Source organism: Phyllobates terribilis, unplaced genomic scaffold (assembly GCF_046119375.1).
Source record: "Phyllobates terribilis strain yellow unplaced genomic scaffold, ASM4611937v1 Scaffold_156__1_contigs__length_4398808, whole genome shotgun sequence".
Taxonomy (NCBI): Eukaryota; Metazoa; Chordata; class Amphibia; order Anura; family Dendrobatidae; genus Phyllobates; species Phyllobates terribilis.
In genome coordinates, this window is record NW_027362916.1 from 1,592,349 (window position 1) to 1,614,396 (window position 22,048).

Consider the following 22,048-nt stretch of genomic DNA (forward strand, 5'->3'; position numbering starts at 1 on the left):
GCAGCATGGCCCCAGAGCCAACAGGATCCCCTACATAGCCACCACCAGCCCCCACAAATCCGCAGCATACCCCCAGAGCCACCACTAGCCCGCAGCATGCCCCAGAGCATCCCCACAGAGTACCCAGCATGTCTCCAGAGCCCGCAGCATGCCCCACATAACCACCACCAGCCCCCACAAGCCCGCAGCACTGAGCTTCTCCTGCAGCTTCACCAGCAGCTTGTCTCCCAGTCCCTGTGCATGAGGATATGGCGTCCGCTGCTAAACTAGAACACGCCCGTAATGCACAGCCAGGACACGCCCCCCGGAAATGACGTCATACCTGGAAGGAGCCCATACTTTCTAGCGTTTACCGTGCCGGCGCTGCAAGTGGAGGTATGTGGAGACCCCCATTACTGGGCGCAGGGGGCATTAACCCCTTCAGCACGGAGACTCTTTTGGGGTCTTGTGTTGCCCCTTTATAAGAATCATAAGGTTTTTGTTCTGTTTCCTGTAATAGATACATACGACCCAATTATGGAGACAGGAAGGGGGGAAACGTATTGTTCTCATACTACACGACCCCTTTACTGGCCCCACAGTGTAATGTCCCCATTATGCCCCTTATGCAGGATGTATGATGCCCCCCACACAGTGTAATGCCCCCATTATGCCCCTTATGCCGGATGTATGATGCCCCCGCACAGTGTAATGCCCCCATTATGCCCCTTATGCAGGATGTATGATGCCCCACACAGTGTAATGCCCCCATTATGCCCCTTATACAGGATGTATGATGCCCCCACACAGTGTAATTCCCCCATTATGCCCCTTATGCAGGATGTATGATGCCCCCACACAGTGTAATGCCACCATTATGCCCCTTATGCAGGATGTATGATGCCCCCACACAGTGTAATGCCCCCATTATGCCCCTTATGCAGGATGTATGATGCCCCCACACAGTGTAATGCCCCTTATGCAGGATGTATGATGCCCCACACAGTGTAATGCCCCCATTATGCCCCTTATACAGGATGTATGATGCCCCCACACAGTGTAATTCCCCCATTATGCCCCTTATGCAGGATGTATGATGCCCCTCACACAGTGTAATGCCCCCATTATGCCCCTTATACAGGATGTATGATGCCCCCACACAGTGTAATTCCCCCATTATGCCCCTTATGCAGGATGTATGATGCCCCCACACAGTGTAATGCCACCATTATGCCCCTTATGCAGGATGTATGATGCCCCACACAGTGTAATGCCACCATTATGCCCCTTATGCAGGATGTATGATGCCCCCACACAGTGTAATTCCCCCATTATGCCCCTTATGCAGTATCTATGATGCCCCACACAGTGTAATGCCCCTCATGCAGAATGTATGATGCCCCCATTATGCCCCTCATGCAGGATGTATGATGCCCCCATTATGCCCCTTATGCAGGATGTGTGATGCCCCCACAGTGTAATGCCCCCATTATGCCCCTTATGCTGAATGTGTGATGCCCCCCACACAGTATAATGCCCCCATTATGCAGGATGTATGATGCCCCCACATTGTAATGCCCCCATTATGCCCCTTATGTAGTATGTATGATCCCTTCACACAGTGTAATGCCCCTTATGCAGTATGTATGATGCCCCCACAGTGTAATGCCCCCATTATGCCCCTTATGCAGGATGTATGATGCCCCCACACAGTGTAATGCCCCCATTATACCCCTTATACAGGATGTATGATGCCCCCACACAGTGTAATGCCCCCATTATGCCCCTTATGCAGGATGTATGATGCTCCCACACAATGTAATGCCCCCGATTATGCCCCTTATGCAGTATGTATGATGCCCCCACAGTGTAATAGCCCTAATTATGCTCCTTATGCAGGATGTATGATGCCCCAACAGTGTATTGCCCCCATTATACCCCTTATGCAGGATGTATGATGCCCCCACACAGTGTAATGCCCCCATTATGCCCCTTATGCAGAATGTATGATGCCCCCACACAGTGTAATGCCCCCATTATGCCCCTTATGCAGTATGTATGATGCCCCCACACAGGGTAATGCTCCCATTATGCCCCTAATGCAGGATGTATGATGCCCCCACACAGTGTAATGTCCCCATAGTACCGCCTGAGGTCTTGCAGTTGGAATAATCCCTCTGGAGTTGGTTTCCCTTTGCCTGCTCCCCTCCATGTATACCCCCGAGCATGTATACATGTGTAGCGCCCCGAGGGTTCGGCCGCTACAGGGGTATTGCACCTCAGACCAGAGGTGTGATATTCCACTCCCAGTAAGGATGGAGTATGGACCAGGGCTCAGTTAGCTGCATGCAGCACACACACCCCATTTCCCAGGGACAGCTCAACGGTGCTCCCACTAGACAGAAGTGCAGGCACGACCGACCATGTCCCTGCTGGAGTGGGGAGGGAGGGGTGGAACACCCAGTGCTGTAGGGGCAGATAGGGGTTGGTTCCTGAGCGTAGGAAGGAGCTCATTGGTTGCTGGTCACCTGGGCTCATGGCTAGAAGGAGGTATAAAAGGTGGGCACCATCTTAGAACAGTGTTCAGTCAGAGAAGAAGACAGGGAGCAGCAACTCAGGCTGAGTGCTGCTCCAGAGGCAGGCCTAGAGAAGAGGCCGGAGCCTGAGAGGAGAAGGAGAAGTGGGCCTGGAGAAGAGGCCAAGGGAAGGAGGAGAAGACAGGACAGGAAAGAAGGAGAAGAGAGAAACAGAAGGGCTCAGGAACAAGAAGGTGGAAGGGACCCTAAGAACCCACGAGAATCCAGGGTGAAGGGTCAGGCAGATTAAGGGTACCGGATCCCAAGTTGGTGGAGGAGAAACTACCCTCAGCCAAAGACCGGTCGTCGTGATCATATATTGGTGCGACACCTCATCAAACCTGCTAGGAAGGCACCATATAGGACAGCGGAGAACGGGGCCCACGTTTAACCGCACAGGTCCGCGGCAGCTGGACAAAAGTGGGTCACTGGTGAGGCAGGCCAGAGAAAGGATAAAAGGGGGTCCTGTGCCATGCTCCTGAACTGCCTGGGGGTTGACCGAGCCCCTCACCTGGTGGACGCAGCACGGCTCGGGCGGTCACTGCTGGCCGAAGTGACCTGGAACAAACGAACTGTGAGTAAAGACCCTGGACTGTAACTTGTCGTCTGTGTGCTCATTCGCGCCTCCAGCACTATTGGCACCGGGACTTGCACTACCATCACCCCCACCATCCGCTACACTGCCCTGGGGTCGCACTCTTCCCGTGGGGAGTCACACCATCCCAGCTGCACACACCATCAGCCCCAGCGGACTGCCTTGCAGCGGCGGTTCCTAATAACCGCAATCCACGGGTGGCGTAGTCGGACATTGTCTGAAGCACGTAGCAGACTACCATTGGTCTGACCACCCTGAGCCGCGGGACCGGGCCGCCACTACTACCCCCAACGTCTCCCTATCGCCCGGTTCCGCGTGCCCCACGGCCCAGGGGGCGAATCAGCTTTGGCGTAGTCGGCAGGATCGTGACCAACCCGCCACAAACGGGTATTGCGTGCCTGAAGAAAATTGCACATGTACCTTAAAAAGAAATTTCCCGCCGTCCGGAGTCGTTTCCCGCCATCCGGAGCCGATTCCCGCCATCAGACGCCATCTTGGACCGTTTCCCGCCATCTTCATCCGTTTTTCCCGTCCTGGCAGAGCGGACGCCATTATGTGTGCACCAAAAGACAGCAGGAAGCCACCTCCCATCGTGGGCCAGGTCCCAGAGTGGCGCCAAAGAAGGAGCCCGCCCCCACCAGCCATGAATGCAGCAGTGGAGATGTCCATCAACATGGGGGGGCTGCCCCTGAAAGTGATTGTCACCAAGTTGCCCCGGGGCCGCCCCCAATGGGGGTGGGAAGAGAAGAAAACTGCGGGGCAGGGGGTGGTCTGGATCAGTCCAGACAGACCGCACCCGGGAATGGACGCCCTGAGCAGCACCAGTCTCCTGGCCCGAAGCCTGCTGCAGGCCGAACCGCTCTGCAGCCTAGCAGAAGTCCTGGCGCAGCTCCCCAGAGATGAAGTCCTGGCGCAGCTCCCCAGAGATCCGGAGCGTGCGCAAGCTGCACTGGAGGACCTGGAGCGGAGGATGGTCCGGGCGCAGCAAGATGCACTCACAGAGTGGAGAAAAGAACTGGCCCGGCAGGCGGAGACCCACCAGCGACAGGCTTCAGCCGCACCCCGCGGTTTGCCTGCCTCGGAGGACGGCGCAAGAGGAGAGAGGACCGGAAGCGACGCCGCGGAGGGAGCCACGAGGACTGAGGCAAGTGAAGGGGACGTCACCACCCCAAGCCCAGCAACCGCAAGCCTGCCCCAGCCCCCAGTCGCGGCACCCGAAGCCCCACTCACCGCGCCTGTTGCCACGCCGCCACTACTTCCAGCTAGGCCTCAAGCGGTGAGCGCCGCGGCCACGCCCCTCCCGTCGCCACGCCCCTTGACCCCGGGCGCCGTAAAGCGAGAAGCGTCATCGGCCCGGTCGCAAGGCCTGGATGACCCGGGCGCCATCGCTAAGCCTGCGCCCCTCTCCCGGACGGGACTGCCACCTAGCGCGACTGAGAGACCCCTGGCCTGGTCGCAAGGCCGAGTGCCCCTGGGCGCTGCCCCCAGATCAAGTCCCTCTACCATACCACGACTGGGTGTGGACTTGATTGCCCATCATACCGGTCCGGATGGACTGCCCCTGGAGTGGCCGGCCGAAGTCATCAGCAATCAGCCATGGAAGGCCCAGCCCCCTCGCGAGCCTCTGATACCGGCTCCAGAACCCGTGGAGGTCCCCCTACCCCCACTGGAGGACGTCCAATTTGCGTGGGACCCCACCGGCGAGAACTTGATGGGGTTCTCCCAAGAGACTCGGGCAGACGCGGTCCGTCGTCTGGAGGCCTGTCATCAGCAACTGGCGACCTTTGAGCGGGAGCGACGAGAGAGACGCGTCAGAGAGGAACGGCTCCAAGCCCAGAGTGCCGAACAGAAACGCAAGGCCCGCCAAGACCCCCAAGCAGCCCGTGGTCCCCGAATCACCGGGACCATAGTCAAGTTTCACATGGAGAGCGGCTGGGGTTTCATCAGGGGCCCAGAAACCGCAGGCGACGTCTTAGTGACCCGCAGGGACGTCGAAAGTCATCTACCTGAGGGGCATCGTGGCCGTGACTTGTACCCTGGTGATGTGGTCACCTTCACCCGCCACGTAGGTGCAAAAGAACCATATGCCCTACATGTCCATCGGCTCACTGAGGAGGAGCTACAACACCGCGGCTATGAGGAGAGCCAAGAGGACCCGGACGGGTCTGAAGAGCCATATGAGGAGGAAGAAGGAGCCTATGGAGGACACCGCTACTAGTAAGTAGCAAAGTACCTGTGTACATAGTTACCCGTCAGGACATCCGAATCGTTTTTGGGACTGTTCCCGTCTTGAAAGTGTGGTCCCCGTTGGGACAAGTATCGAACTGTTACCTGTGTGCCCCTATCCCCTAAGTAATCTGGCTGAGGACTGAGAGCAGCCGTCCCTCTTCCCCTAACAGGCTGAGGACTGTGAGCAGCCATTCCCCTATCCCCACCGGCCGAGGACTGGAAACAGCCAATTCCATGTATATAGTTGCGCTTCTTAAAGCGCCCCCTACTGGTTTTATACAAGAACCGCAACGTCTACCTCAAAGTTAAAAATGGACTGTTGCACCTTTAAAAAGAAAGAGCACCTGGTCGCAAGTTGCACTGCGACCGTGAACCAGGAATACAAGAATGTGCTTTAATTAAAAGTGTTTTATATGAAAAGTTTTTATATGCTGCTAGATATTGATGTGAATGTTTTCTATAGTGTGATATGTCAAAAGAGTTCCAGAAGTATTAGTATGTGTTTTATAATAGTGTAACAAGAAAAGGAGAGTGTTTCCCATAAAGGGAATTGAACCAAGTTACCTGTTTCCTGATGTGAAAAGTTTTAAAAAGTTTGCATGTCCTGTAATTACCTGTTTTTGCTCTTTTCCAGCCCGAGGACGTGCTGTGCTTTACCAGGGGGGAATGTAGCGCCCCGAGGGTTCGGCCGCTACAGGGGTATTGCACCTCAGACCAGAGGTGTGATATTCCACTCCCAGGTAAGGATGGAGTATGGACCAGGGCTCAGTTAGCTGCATGCAGCACACACACCCCATTTCCCAGGGACAGCTCAACGGTGCTCCCACTAGACAGAAGTGCAGGCACGACCGACCATGTCCCTGCTGGAGTGGGGAGGGAGGGGTGGAACACCCAGTGCTGTAGGGACAGATAGGGGTTGGTTCCTGAGCGTAGGAAGGAGCTAATTGGTTGCTGGTCACCTGGGCTCATGGCTAGAAGGAGGTATAAAAGGTGGGCACCATCTTAGAACAGTGTTCAGTCAGAGAAGAAGACAGGGAGCAGCAGCTCAGGCTGAGTGCTGCTCCAGAGGCAGGCCTAGAGAAGAGGCCGGAGCCTGAGAGGAGAAGGAGAAGTGGGCCTGGAGAAGAGGCCAAGGGAAGGAGGAGAAGACAGGAAAGAAGGAGAAGAGAGAAACAGAAGGGCTCAGGAACAAGAAGGTGGAAAGGACCCTAAAAACCCACGAGAATCCAGGGTGAAGGGTCAGGCAGATTAAGGGTACCGGATCCCAAGTTGGTGGAGGAGAAACTACCCTCAGCCAAAGACCGGTCGTCGTGATCATATATTGGTGCGACACCTCATCAAACCTGCTAGGAAGGCACCATATAGGACAGCGGAGAACGGGGCCCACGTTTAACTGCACAGGTCCGCGGCAGCTGGACAAAAGTGGGTCACTGGTGAGGCAGGCCAGAGAAAGGATAAAAGGGGTCCTGTGCCATGCTCCTGAACTGCCTGGGGGTTGACCGAGCCCCTCACCTGGTGGACGCAGCACGGCTCGGGCGGTCACTGCTGGCCGAAGTGACCTGGAACAAACGAACTGTGAGTAAAGACCCTGGACTGTAACTTGTCGTCTGTGTGCTCATTCGCGCCTCCAGCACTATTAGCACCGGGACTCGCACTACCATCACCCCCACCATCCGCTACAGTGCCCTGGGGTCGCACTCTTCCCGTGGGGAGTCGCACCATCCCAGCTGCACACACCATCAGCCCCAGCGGACTGCCTTGCAGCGGCGGTTCCTAATAACCGCAATCCACGGGTGGCGTAGTCGGACATTGTCTGAAGCACGTAGCAGACTACCATTGGTCTGACCACCCTGATCCGCGGGACCGGGCCGCCACTACTACCCCCAACGTCTCCCTATCGCCCGGTTCCGCGTGCCCCACGGCCCAGGGGGCGAGTCACATGCATGTAGGGGAGCAGGCCTTACTAGATATAGAGGCTTTGTACAGTAATATTCCGCATGAGGATGATATCAGAGGAGTAAGACGTTTCTTGAAATTGAGATCAATAGAGTGTAGCAGATATAATGACTTCATGGAGGATCTTCTAAAATTCACTCTTACTCATAACTTCTTTCTTTTTGATAGGAAGTACTTCCTCCAGCTCAGGGGTACTGCGATGGGGAGACCCTGTGCCCCCTGATATGCTAACTTTTATTCCTGGACTGGTGGGAGGAATCCACAATATTCAGGGATGATCATAAGTGATGGCATCCATATATTGGGGTATGGTACAAATATATTGATGACATTTTTATCATCTGGTCAGGGACGAGTGAACAATCTTTTGAATTAGACGGGGAACTCAACATCAATAGAGTGGGCCTTAGATTTACATCTGAATTTAATTATAATAATTTTTATAGCGCCAACATATTCCACAGCACTTTACAATTTTAGGGGGGACTTATACAGACAATACAGACTTTACAGAATAAGCATAACTCAGATATTAAAAAGAGTGAGGGTCCTGTTCACAAGCTTACAGTCTATAAGGAAATAGGGGAGACACAAAAGGTAAAATGTACATATATTGTATAATACAGCCTTAATATACTAAATAGGGTAAGTACATAATACTACAAGAACTGGTCGCCAGCCAGTATGTGTACAGTACAGGCATAGGCTAATCAGTGCATGGATGGTATGAGCATGATTTTGAAGAAAATTTTAATATGGGCCAAAACTGGGACAGTTAGATAAGTGTGTTGAGGTGATAGGTCAGTCTAAAGAAATAGGTTTTTAGGGCACGCTTAAAACTGTGAGTATTGGGAATTAATCAATTGTCCTGGGTAGTGCATTCCAAAGAATTGGTGCAGCATGCGAGAAATCTTGGAGACGGGAGTGGGAGATTCGGATTACGGAGGATTTTAGTTTTAAGTCATTAGCAGAACGAAGGGCACGGGTAGGGTGGTAGACTGAGACGAGGGAGGAGATATAGAGTGGTGCTGAATCGTGGATAGCTTTGTGGGTAAGAGCAATAAGTTTATATTGAACTCTGTATTGGATGAGCAATCAGTGCAATGACTGGCACAGGGAAGAGGCATGGTTGTATCGGTAGGTGAGGAATATGACCCTGACAGCTGCGTTCAGGACGGATTGGAGAGGGGAAAGTTTAGAAAGAGGGAGACTGATAAGTAAAGAGTTGCAATAGTCCAGACGAGAATGAATAAAAGCTACAGTAAGAGTTTTTACAGAGTCAAAGGTAAGAAAAGTTCTGATTCTAGAGATGTTTTTGAGGTGTAGATGACACGAGCGAGCAAGTGATTTGATGTGACGAGTGAAGGAAAGATCTGAATCGAGTATGACCCCCAGACAGCGGGCATGTTGCTGGGGAGTAATGGTGGTGCCACAAACTGAGATGGCAATATCGGGCATTGGTAGGTTAGTGGAGGGAGGAAATACGTGTAGTTCAGTTTTTGACCGATTCAATTTTAGATAGAGGGAGGACATAGTCTTAGAGACAGCGGAAAGACAATCACTGGTATTTTGTAATAATGCACTGGTGATGTCCGGAGAAGAGGTGTATAATTGGGTGTCATAAGCATAGAGATGGTACTGAAAACCGAATCTGCTGATTGTTTGTCCAATAGAAGCGGTATATAAGTAGAAAAGAAGGGCGTCTAGAACTGATCCTTGAGGAACCCGACAATAAGGGGGAGGGGAGAAGAGGAGGAGCCAGCAAAAGACACAGTGAAGGAGCGGTCAGAGAGGTAGATCCACAGTGTCGAATGCTGCAGAGAGATCCAGGAGAATCAGCAGGGAGTAGTGACCATTAGATTTGGCTGTTAGTTGATCATTAGAAACTTTAGTGAGTGCAGTTTCAGTAGAATGTAAAGAGCGGAAACCAGATTGTAAAGGGTCAAGAAGGGAGTTATCTGAGAGATAGCGGATTAGACAGGAGTGGACCAGTTGTTCCAGGAGTTTAGAGATAAAGGGAAGATTGGAAACAGGTCTGTAGTTAGCAGCACAGTTCTGGTCGAGGAATGTTTTTTTAAGTAATGGATGTATGCTGGCGTGTTTAAAAAAAGAGAGAAAAATACAAGATGAGAGGTAGAGGTTGAATATTTTAGTTAGGTGAGTGGTGACAGCTGGAGAAAGGGACTGAAGGAGATATGAGACAATAGGGTCACTGGTGCAGGTGGTAGAGCGAGAGGAAGCAAGGAGCCTTGTCACTTCTTCCATGACTGGTTCGAAGTCAGAAAATGAGCAAGATGCAGTGTGGGAGGGAGGAGCATGCATAACATTTGGGGATTGAGAGAAAATTTCCTGTCAGATATGGTCAATAATTGGCCAGATCATCAGCGCTGAGGTCGGTGGTTGGGGCCTGTGCTGTTTGATTAAGGAGAGAGTGAAAAGTGTCAAACAGGTGTTTAGGATTATTGGACCGTGAGATGATGAGGTTGTTAAAGTAGGTTTGTTTGGAGAGGTGAAGAGCGGAGTTATAGGTTTTAAGCGTAAATTTATAATGGAGGAAATCTTCGGCCAGATTAGATTTTGTCCATAGGCGTTCGGCACACCTGGAGCACCGCTGGAGAAAACATGTTTGCAGCGTGTTCCAGGGTTGTCGCCGTCTGTGCCGAGTTGTTCTCTGTGTAGGAGGTGCACCTTCACCCAGGGCGCATTGCAGTGTTTCGTTATAATGCTTCAGTGCAGAGTCAGGGCATGAGAAGGAGGACATTGGGGCCAAAGATGATTGCAACGTTTTCATAAATTTCTTAGTGTTAATGGCATGTATATTTCTATAAGTGTGGAAAGTGGGGGTGTCTTGAGCAGGGTGACAGTTCTTGACAGAGAATGAAAGAAGGTTGTGATCAGAGAGCGGAAGAGGAGAGTTAATAAAGTCATGTATTGAACAGAGCCGGGTGCATATCAAGTCAAAGAGTATTTCCATCTTCATGTGTAGTAGAATTAGTAAGCTGTGAAAGGCCGAAGGAGGAAGTTAAGCGATAAAAGATGAGCGGCAGATGGGGAGAGGTAATCGCCTATTGGGATGTTAAAGTCTCCCATGATGAGGGTGGGGATGTCATAGGATAGAAAGTTTGGAAGCCAAGTGGCAAAGTGATCCACAAACTGACGGGAGGGGCCGGAGGGCGATACACAACCGCCACTCGCAGGGAGAAGGGCCAGTAGAGTATGACTGTGTGGGCCTCAAAAGAAGGGAAGATAAGTGAGGGTACTGAGGATATAACCTGAAAAGTACATTTTATTTAAAGGAGCAGACCAACACCAATTATTACCAGTTGCCTTTCCTGTATGTACTGATCAAGAAAGATTGTAATGGGACCCTAGGGACACTCATCTACCATAAACCTTCAAGCACTAATAAACTATTGAAGTGGGATAACCACCACCCCATCCCCATAAAAAGAGGAAAACCTAAGGGCCAATTTTTACGGTTGAGAAGGTACTGCTCGAATGTCACAGATTTTAATATACAGGCAATAGACCTGAGGGATGAAGGGTACTCATGGTACATTTTGGATTCCGCATCATCATTTGCAGAAAAATGGGAGAGAGAGAGACACTCCTCCATACCAATCCAAGAGACCAAGAAGAAGTTTGGACAACATGAATAAGAAAAACTTACGACAATCAGAGTGACTGTATCTTTTATATCCTCTTATCCTCAGAAAACACTGGGATATACTTGTGGTCGACTTGGACCTGAGGGGTGCTGTGGGATCTACTCCCACAATAAATTTCAGAAAGGGTCGGTCAATTAGGAACCATTTAGTGCATCGTTTCTACTGCACTTGCACCAAAGTGGATTTGGCTAGATAGAAGAATCTGTGGTTTCTTTAGATCTGGAGAACGTTGTACATATAATTGGATGAGACCATGTAAATCTTTCTCAAGTTCCTCCATGGTTAAAAATTTTTTCCAGTGGGATTATTACAACTGTAAAACCCCAGGACTAGTAGATATAGCCACATGCATCCGCCCCCTAGAATATATAGACAAGATCAAGAGGGTGTCTAAGAGGAGAGTAGGGGAGCATTTGGGCGATATACGCCATGGTCGGTAGATCCCATTAGTGAGATACAAGAACAGTGTATATTGCGGTGAAACTGGAGACATCTCCTTTTGTATCATTGTGGTGGTTAAATCCAATGTGAGAGGAGGTGATCGCAATAGATGTATCCTCAAAAAAGAAAGTAAGTGGATTTTTAGGCTGGATTCAAATTTCCTATACCTGTTTAGTGTGAATACAGTCCCATTCTGGATTATAATTTTAGATTGTATACTCTACTCATTGCTAGTCAGTTCCCTGTGAATGGGCTTTACATATTGTGTCTGAGCTTCTATATCAGAATTATTACTTATCAATTATATTCCACTTATACTATTTCATAATTAACAAGTGTGGTAATGCTTTTGTATCTCTAATTGTGCAATAGAGGTCAAATTTGACCATTTAGGAATATACTGTGCGCCATCATCCCATATCTTATGTAGTGATAAAGTAGATCTACATGCCTATTGTATGATGGGAGGATGTGCAATACTTGTTTTTAGTCTCCCATGACGCTGATCTCAGAGATAAGATTTTTCTATGTTGGTGGTATGCAATCCAAAACCATTATGCTCTCCGGCGTGGAACGCATGCTTCCGGACATGCGCATTCGCAGATAGGAGACCGTGATGCACTCCGGCATGGAACACACATGTCCGGGCACGTTGGAGCTTTCTGCCCGCCCGTTGTTTTGTGCTGAATTGTGGGGAGTACTTGAGAATTTATTTTTGTTCCATCGGTCTTTAGTTGATCCCACTGATACATCAGATAAGTCCTCAGAGAATTATAATTAGAGGAACCCATGGACACATTAGGATTTGTGAAGCTGACCTCCGCTCTCCTCTGTTTCCTTTGAATTTATTGTGTGACTTGTATTTCAGAACAGTAGCTCTTGGTTTGTTTCATTTCCATGTGTAAATTGAATTTGACTCGTAGTCTTTGATATCTTTCAAACTTTAGTTTTTTTGATTTTTTTTGCATATTTTGTTTGAGTTTTGTATCCCAAATGTCTTCTACACTAGGCGGAAAACTTTCACTGAGTTTTTTTCAAGAAACAAATATCAAACGCAATGTAACTTGGTTATCCTATAAGGCTATGTGCCCACTATGCGCATTTTTAGCGTTTCCGTAGCGGCAATTCCGCTGCAGAAACGCTTAAAAAAGTGGTCTGCCATGTTCCCCGAAGATAATCCGCATGTGCTGTGCACATGCTGCGGAAATTTCAGCTGCGGATTATCATTGCGGAAAAATCCGCAGCACTACCAATTATTTTGCGGAATCGCTGCGTTTTCGCCGCCATTGACTTACATTGGACCGCATGACATCCGCATCACTGCATCTGCGGATGCGGATACCATGCGGTTCAATGTGCGGATGGTACCTGGGTCTGGAGAAGAGGAGACTCTTCTCCAGACCCGGGTACCATAGTACCTGTAAAAAAAAGAATAAAATAACAAATATACATTATATTTACCTTCTGATGGCCCCCTGTCTCCATAGCAATCTGTCCTGGTTTGCCGGCAGCTCGCGATGGTCTAAAAAGTACCTGCCATGACGTCATTTAGTCATGTGACATCGGCAGACGCGTGACCCGTCACATGACTAAATGACGTCATGGCAGGTCCTTTTAGTCCACCGTGAGCTGCCGGCAAGCCAAGACGGATCGGATAAGGAGACCGGGGGCCATCAGAAGGTAAGTATAATATTTATTTTTTACCATTCTTTTACTGTCACACTATATAAAACCATGCCGGTTGCAAGTTGTCAAGCACTTTCCAAGTGATGCTAAAATTGCTTGGAAAGCGCTTGATAACCCGCATGCGGAAATGCGTGCAAAAATGCTTCACTACCGCTTGTCCCTGGCCGGAAAAACACATGTAAAATACGAATGCGTTTTTTCTGCCAGGGAGATGCGGAAACGCTTAGGAAAAATCTGGAGCTTTTCTGCATCGTGGGCACATAGCCAAAGGGTATGTGCCCACGATGCAGAAATGAAGCAGAAAATTTCTGCAGCATTTCTGCATGGTCTTGGCAGTCAAAAATGCTTGCTGATTTTACACGCATTTTTGCAGAGATTTTACATGCGGATTTGACTTGCGTTTTTCAAGTGCATTGGGACATCAAATCCGCAACCAGTAACGCACAAATAATGGACATGCTGCGGATTAGCCCGCAAGGAAAATCCACTGTGGAAAATTCCACAGCATGGGCACAGAACATGCAGATTTTCATTGGGGATCATGGGGCACGGATTACCAAGCGTTTTGCAAGCGTTTACGCTGCCTAAGGATTTTTTTAAATGTGCACATACATCCTGTAAAACATGCAACTATGTTAAGAAAGCCGACACATTTGAAGAATACCTAATGGGACAGCAATTTGCAATATACAATTTCATCAATTGTACCACTATAGGGGTCATCTATTTAATAGAGAGTTAACTACAATACGTGGGATGCACGTCAGATCCGCTATAAACATGTATTAGAAGACATTTATCTGATGTAATCAATCCCACAGCATTAAACCTGTCTGTGGTTTCAAGACGCTTTTCACAAAAACATAAAGGGGATATCAGACCCTTCAGATATTAGGAATAGAAAAGTCTTATAAACCATTAAGAGGTGGAGATATGAAAAGAAAAATCTTAAATAGAAAGTCATATTGGATATTTAATTTACACACTAGAGCCCCACAGGGAATGAACATCAGACAGGATTAATATTACAGTACAATTAATTGTATTTGTCTTTGATTTCCAGTGATTTTATTGAATGTCTCATGCATGAGTTGTATGTGTTTATTGTAGAGATCTGAGATTGTGGGTACTTGTAAGTAATCACCTAGGCAGGTTAACGATGCAACAATATTTTATTAATCACCTCCATGGTAATGCAGCAATTCCAGGTAAATGGCCCACAATACAGTTCTCTCAGTCCTTAAGTTCTCAACCTGGGATCAGTAGTTCCCCTGGCTTTGTATCAGGTGATGCCCACTGTCTCCCATCTTTTGGTTGGCCCACAGATTTCGTATCTCCAGTCAGTATAGTCTGTAGCCATAATCCATGATCCTCTAGACGACAGATGAAAACACAGATATCCAGTAGCAGCAGTCCTTCAATAGAGGTTAAATCCAAATGACATATCCACAACTGAAGCACGTTTATCTGACGCGCCCCTGGGCCTGCTGTGTCGCGCAGCGTCTCGCGCACGGGGGCTTACCCGGAACCGGATCAGATGAGGGTTGTAGTCTCCGAGTGGCGGGGACCCGGTCCGTGCCCAGGGAGTCAACTCAGTGTGTGTGGCAGTCTTGATAGATGTTATTTGAGTGTCGACTACGCCACCCATTGATTTGCAGCTATGGAGCTGCCGCTGCAGGGCAGACCGCTGAGGCCGGTGTAGAATTGTGCAGCGTGATAGTATAACCCCCAACGGGAGGGGTATGGCCTCAGGGCAGCCGACGTGGAAGATGAGGGTAGCAGGAACCACTCAGAGACGGTGCGGTGTAATTCAGGGTCTTTACTGGTAACAACGATAGACCCTCCCGGAGTACTTGCTAGCGAACGGGGCCTGGTCAGTCCTTGAGCAGATGGGATCTCCCCTGGCCAGGCGGAGTTGTAGGCCTCCCAAACTGACTGTACTCTTCTGGCTACCTTGCTAGAAGCGGATATAAGTAGCCCACGTCCCTGAGTGTGCCGTGTGGTGCTCACCCGTATGGCCGGTGACTCGGGGCCTTCTAATGGCTTCCGCTCCACGATGGCGGCGCTGGTCCCACGCGTGTGACCGTGTCTTCGGGTTTCTGGGCCTGAGGACCTGAAATCCCCTGCCGGTCGGCTTCTGCTGCTGGGTAAGAGTTAGTCCCCACAGCCTCGGACGCCGGGTCCGGTAAGAAAGCTTCTCAGTCAGGGCGAGCTCTGCAGCTGCCAGCCCCTGACTTGTAGTAGTATTGCTCCCACTGAGCTTCTGCTGTTTCTTCCTGTGACTGTTTCTTTTCTCTACTCTCCTTGACTGACTAACCCTGCTTCAGCCCCGGGTTTATATAGGGGAAGGTCTTCCCCTCCCAAGACTGGGCAGGAGGTGTGGCATGCACAGGATCCCTGACCAAAGGACCTCCCACCTGCTCTCAGACATAACATTACATTACTGTGGGAAACCAGACCCCTGGGGTGCCACATTCCCCCCTAGTGAAATTTAGTACTCCGGGACTAAACATATTTTAGAAAAACATAACAAGATATAACAACAATAATAGTACAATAAGAAGAAACACATAAAGGTGGTCACGGCATGTCCGTAACCGGGTGTAGTCTTTGAAGAAAAGCAAGGTGTCCATTTCACCAAAACAGGGAGACGTAACCAGGTAGGGGTTTGTCCTGCCCCGAGTCCTTAACAGTCTTTAGTCCGTCCTGGGTTACGCTCCAACTATGTACAAAGGATTCCCGGTAAATCCACCAAGGACTCCTACAAATAACTAGAAACACAAAATTATACACAAGCAACAATACACAGGTAAACATAAATAAAACAATTTATACACTTCAAATCCTCCAACGTGCGGGTAACTGGCCTCTAGTGGCCCTAGTGGACCTACGGAGCTGACTGTCTAGCCCTGAACTACAAGGTGTAGGAGCTGTCAAGGGTAAACTGGGCAGCTGTCTACCGGCTCTTTGGCTCACTAGGGATATGGCAGGCTCACTGCAAGCAGAGGGTTGATCCTCCTGGTCTGCGGGTGTGGGGTCTTCTGCCTCCTGGACCGGCTGTTCTTCCAGCTCTACCTGTTGCTCCGTAGGTGCTTGGGATGCTGGTTGGAGGAAGGTGAGTACGGGTACCACAACTGCACCATTGACTTGAGTCCAAGACCGAGGGAAGTCCCCGAGCACAGTACTAACCATATCTTCCCTTTCCTCTACGGGTCGATGGTCTTCTTGTTCCTCTTCAGGGTTCCTCAGTTGTTCGGGACACTTCTTCAGGTGGTCCCGGGATACAATGGCTGTAGTTTCCCCTCCGTCTTTACTGATGGTACAAACCTTCGGGTTCTCGTGGCTTGAGGGCAGTACGGTGTACGGGTCCTTCTCCCACTGGTCGTCCAACTTGTGGAGCCGTCTCTTCCTCTTCAAGACCTGCTCTCCGGGTACCAGGGGAACAGCGGGAGCATACTGGTTGTAAGTTTTCTCTTGTCTTTCCCTAGCCTGACAGAGACTTCGCTCCACGCTCTCCTGTACTCTCCGGTACTGCTGCTGCCTCTCTGTGTCCCAGTCTGCTTCTGGTGAAGTGTCCTCGGGTGTCAGGACTCCCATTTCCAGGTCAACAGGTAACTTACCAGGTCTTGCCCTCATTAGGTAAGCCGGGGTACAGTTGGTGGAACCTACCGGGATGTGGTTGTATAGGTCCACCAGATCGGGCAGCTTCTCAGGCCACAGACTGCGTTCTTCCAGGGGCAACGTTTTCAGAAGATCCATTACCACCTGGTTCATTTTCTCACAAAGTCCATTAGTTTGCGAATGATAGGGTGTCGTCCTTATCTTCCGGCAGCCATACAGAGTGCAGAATTCTTGGAAGACCTCCGCTTCAAAGGCAGGTCCCTGGTCTGTCAACACTTGGTCCGGGTACCCGTGTGGACGGCAGAAATGCTGCTGGAAGGCTCTCGCTGCTGTTCGAGCTGTTAAGTCCTTGACGGGGACGACAACCAAGAACCGGGAGTAGTGATCCACGATGGTTAGTGCGTAGACGTAGCCACTTCTGCTTGGGGTCAGTTTTACATGATCCAAGGCTACCAGTTCCAACGGCTGCCGGGTGACGATGGACTGCAGGGGAGTCTTCTGGCTGGCACGGTCCTTCCTTCTTAGGTTGCACGGGCCACAGTCTCTGCACCACTTCTCAATGGTTCCCCTCATGCCTACCCAGTGGAATCGCTCGCGCAGCAGGAACTCCAGCTTCTTCCACCCGAAGTGTCCAGCTCCGTCGTGGTATGCCTCCATCACCATGGCTGCGTCTCTTCGTGGCACCACTACTTGCCAGAGTAGTTCATGCGTCCGGGAGTTAACCATTCTGCGGCACAACTTCCCCTTGTAAAGGAACAGTCGACTCCTCTCTGCCCATAGTTGTTTGGCTTCCTCCGGAGCGTCTGGTTCAAGGCAAGCCTCCGGGCGAGTCAGCATCTCCTTCACCAGTCGGACGGCAGGGTCGCTGTCTTGCGTTTCCGCCCAGTTGTAGTGAGGTAAGGGGTTCAACGTAGCAGCCTGCTTACTCCTTACCCGGTGGGAGTACTGGATAGTCCCATGACGGTGGAACGCAGGGAGTTCAACTTCTTCCAGTCCCTCCGGATCTTCTCCTTCGTCCGGCAGGTTGGGCATCCTGGACAGGGCGTCCGCGTTGGTATTGGAGCGTCCGGCCCGGTATTTGATTGTGAACTCGTAGTTGGACAGACGGGCCATCCACCTCTGCTCCAGGGCACCGAGTCTTGCCGTGTCCAGGTGTGTCAACGGGTTGTTATCCGTGTACACGGTGAACCGGGAAGAAGCGAGGTAATGCTTAAAGCGCTCGGTGACTGCCCATACTACGGCCAGGAACTCTAGCTTAAATGAGCTGTAATTCTCGGGATTCCTTTCGGTGGGTCGCAGCTTTCGGCTGGCGTAGGCGATTACTCGTTCCTTCCCCTGCTGGATCTGGGACAGTACGGCTCCTAGCCCGATGTTACTGGCGTCGGTGTAGAGGATAAAGGGCTGGCTATAATCCGGGTACGCCAGGATTTCGTCCCCCGTGAGGGCCATCTTCAGCTGGCGGAAGGACTCTTCTTCCAGCTCCTCCCATTTGAAGGGCGGCTTCTGGTTCTTGGCCTTCCGGGACTGGCCTATCAGGAGGTCCTGCATAGGTGCTGCCTTTTTGGTGAAACCGGGAATAAACCTTCGGTAGCAGCCTACCAACCCGAGGAACTGCCGCACTTCTTTTACGCTGGAGGGGCTTGGCCATTCCTTAATTGCGGTGATCTTATCAGGGTCGGGAGCCACTCCGTCAGCGCTCACCACGTGTCCCAGGTACTGCACCTTTGGTTTCAGGAGGTGACACTTGGAGGGTTTCACCTTTAGGCCGTAACTCGCCAGAGCTTCGAACACTTCCGCCAGGTGTTTCAGGTGGTCCTCATACGTCTTGGAATATACGATGACATCGTCCAGGTACAACAGGACCGTCTCGAAGTTTCTGTGGCCCAGACAACACTCCATTAGTCGTTGGAAGGTTCCTGGTGCGTTGCAGAGTCCGAACGGCATGCAGGTGAACTCGCTAAGTCCCATCGGGGTGGTGAATGCGGTCTTCTCCCGGTCCGCCTCTGCTACAGGAACCTGCCAGTACCCGCTAGTGAGATCCAAGGTAGAGAAGAAGTTAGCAGATCTTAAAGCAGCCAATGACTCCTCTATCCTTGGTAAGGGGTACGCATCCTTGTGTGTGATACGGTTGATTTTCCGGTAATCTACACACATCCTCATGGTGTTGTCTTTTTTTCTGACTAAGACTAGTGGAGCTGCCCAGGGGCTACAGCTATCCCTGATCACCCCAGCCTCCTTCATGTCTCTAAGCATCCCCTTGGCGTGTTGGTAGTGTGCAATGGGTACGGGTCGATACCTCTCTTTTATGGGAGGATGGTCTCCCGTGGGGATGTGGTGTTCTACCCCCTTGACTCGCCCGAAGTCTAACGGGTGTTTACTAAACACTCTCTCGTACTCTTGAACCACCCGATAGACTCCCTGTTTCTGATGTGAGGGAGTGGAGTCAGTACCCAAATGTAGTTGCTGACACCAGTCCTCCTTTGTTTTCTTAGAGCCGTTACCTTCCTCCGGGTGAGATGGAGGCAAGGGTTCCACAGATTGTATAGCATTTTGGTTAATGGTATATAATTTGGCTAGCGTGGCATACCGGGGCAGGTACACTTCCCTCTTCCCGATATTGATTATGCGAACGGGCACCCTCCCATGGCGTACATTAACCACCCCCCGTGCTGTCAAGATGGTGGGCCTACTGTCTGAGTAAACTGGTTCTACCATTGCCTGGTAATCTCTACCTCTCAGACCAATAGCTGCCCAGCACCAAATCATCATTTCACTTTTTGGGGGCATGGCAATAGGAAAAGGGTCACACATTCTTACGCTACCAATCTCACCGCCGGAGAGTTCCACCTGTTGCCGTCGCATCAGTGCCCGGATCTCTTTCTGGAGCACCCGCTGCTCGCCGGAGCTGGCGTTCTTGGCAACCTGCTGTAAAAGGAAAATCACCTCTGCAAGACAATTTTCAATTACATTAGTTCCTAGAGTTATTTTTGGGTGACTCTCATGTTTGTCAATATCTACAATGATCAGTCCCTGTGCTGCCAGTTCGACTCTACCGATTTTGATGGTCACCTCTTTAAATCCGATCTGTGGCACGGGCTGGCCATTGCTGGCGATGATACTCAAGTCGTCGTCAGGGTAGCGGGTAATATCCGAGTCATTCCATTACTGCTTAAAGAGCACGTACGGGATGGTGGTGACCTGTGACCCGGTGTCCAGTAGGGCACTCATGGGAATGCCATCCAGTACCACAGGCAAGACTGGACGTCCTCCCACATATCTGTCGCGCCAGTTCGATGGGCCTGGTGATCTTTTTCCTGGGGGTTGGCCCTCTACCCCAGGTTGTGCCCGTTTAAAGAACAGTACCTTGCCATATGTCCGAGTTGATTGCAGCGGCGGCAGATGGGTCGTCCGTCTTCGCTGTATCGGTCACTGGGTCTTCCTCTGGCCGGTGGGGTCCTCCTTGGTCGACGCCACGGGATGTCCTCCGGTCCGGATGCCAGCTGGATCTTCCCTGGGGTGGAAACCTGTAAAGACTGCACAGTTCGGGTTAGCGCAGCAACGCTCTTAGCTAGCTCTTGGACCTGATGGTGTAGGTCTGGAGCCGGGTCATTGTCCAAAGCCTGCGCATCAGCTCCCACAGGCCCTGCCGACAAGGGCGCCGCCTCCTGGTGGTAAGTGCTAGCTGGGCGCCTGTGGGTCACAACGCCACCCGGTGCCGGTTCTCGGAGCACCCGGATGGCTCTGTCCTTGAACTGTGCAAAGCCCAGATGGGGATCCTGTAAGGCCATCGCCCGCAACTGGGTTCGGTGGGCATTACAATATAGTCCCTCTATAAATTGTTCGGTCAACAGCCTGTCCTCGTTTCCCACTCCATCAGGGTCGGTCTGCTTAATGGCCCTCAGGGCCTCTTGTAGGTTTAGTGCATAGTCCCTTATACTGTCATGCGCTCGCTGCTTGCACCCGTAGAATCTAAGCTTAATCTCGGCTGAGGTGCTGGTATCAAAGGTATCCTTCAGCCGGGTTAGTATCCCTGCGACAGTCTTCCTCCCAAGTGGCCAGGATTTTACTTCCCTTTTGGCTGCCCCGGTTAGTTGGGCCACCAGGATGCTCACTTTTTGCTCTTCTGTGAGGGGGTACACCTGGAAGAGGCTATCCAGCTTTTCTCTAAAGTCATGCAGGGTATGTGACTCCCCTGAGTACTGGGGTAGCCAAGCTGCTCCCGGGATATAGGGCATGGTGAAGGGCATAACTGCAGCAGCGGTGGCGCTGGCGGGGGTTGAGGCAATGAAGCTCTCCTCCGCATCCGACATCTTCCTCCCCCCTAGTGGACCGCGGCCTACCTTGCGATGATCCTGTTCCGTAGGCCGCGGCTCCGCAGTAGATCGTCAGGGTTGAGGACCTTCCGTCGCGCTCCGGTGACGTCGGCGTCTGCTGGGCTCCTTCCAGGACCTTACGCAACGTCCGGACGTGAGGCGGGGCTTCAGTTCTCGCGCACTTTCGGAGTCCACGCCCCTCTTCTTCCCGCGCGGCGTCCTCAAGATGGCGTCCAACGGCGGGAACACTCCACGGATGCCGGGAAGAAGGCTGAAGATGGCGCCGGATGGCGGGAATCTTCACAGATGGCGGGAAGAAGGCTGAAAATGGCGCCGGATGGCGGGAATCTTCACCGATGGCGGGAAAACTTCACGGATGGTAAGTTTTAAAAGTCTCTTTTTCAGGCACGCAGTACCCGGTGGTTGCGGGCACGAAATCCTGCCGACTACGCCAAAGTTGACGCGCCCCTGGGCCTGCTGTGTCGCGCAGCGTCTCGCGCACGGGGGCTTACCCGGAACCGGATCAGATGAGGGTTGTAGTCTCCGAGTGGCGGGGACCCGGTCCGTGCCCAGGGAGTCAACTCAGTGTGTGTGGCAGTCTTGATAGATGTTATTTGAGTGTCGACTACGCCACCCGTTGATTTGCAGCTATGGAGCTGCCGCTGCAGGGCAGACCGCTGAGGCCGGTGTAGAATTGTGCAGCGTGATAGTATAACCCCCAACGGGAGGGGTATGGCCTCAGGGCAGCCGACGTGGAAGATGAGGGTAGCAGGAACCACTCAGAGACGGTGCGGTGTAATTCAGGGTCTTTACTGGTAACAACGATAGACCCTCCCGGAGTACTTGCTAGCGAACGGGGCCTGGTCAGTCCTTGAGCAGATGGGATCTCCCCTGGCCAGGCGGAGTTGTAGGCCTCCCAAACTGACTGTACTCTTCTGGCTACCTTGCTAGAAGCGGATATAAGTAGCCCACGTCCCTGAGTGT

General features: G+C 51.3%; 1 pseudogene; it reads left to right on the forward strand.

The window, feature by feature from the left end:
- Positions 1-292: 292 nt before the first annotated feature.
- LOC141207002 (uncharacterized) overlaps positions 293-22,048 on the forward strand; it is a 60,097-nt pseudogene continuing 38,341 nt past the window's right edge.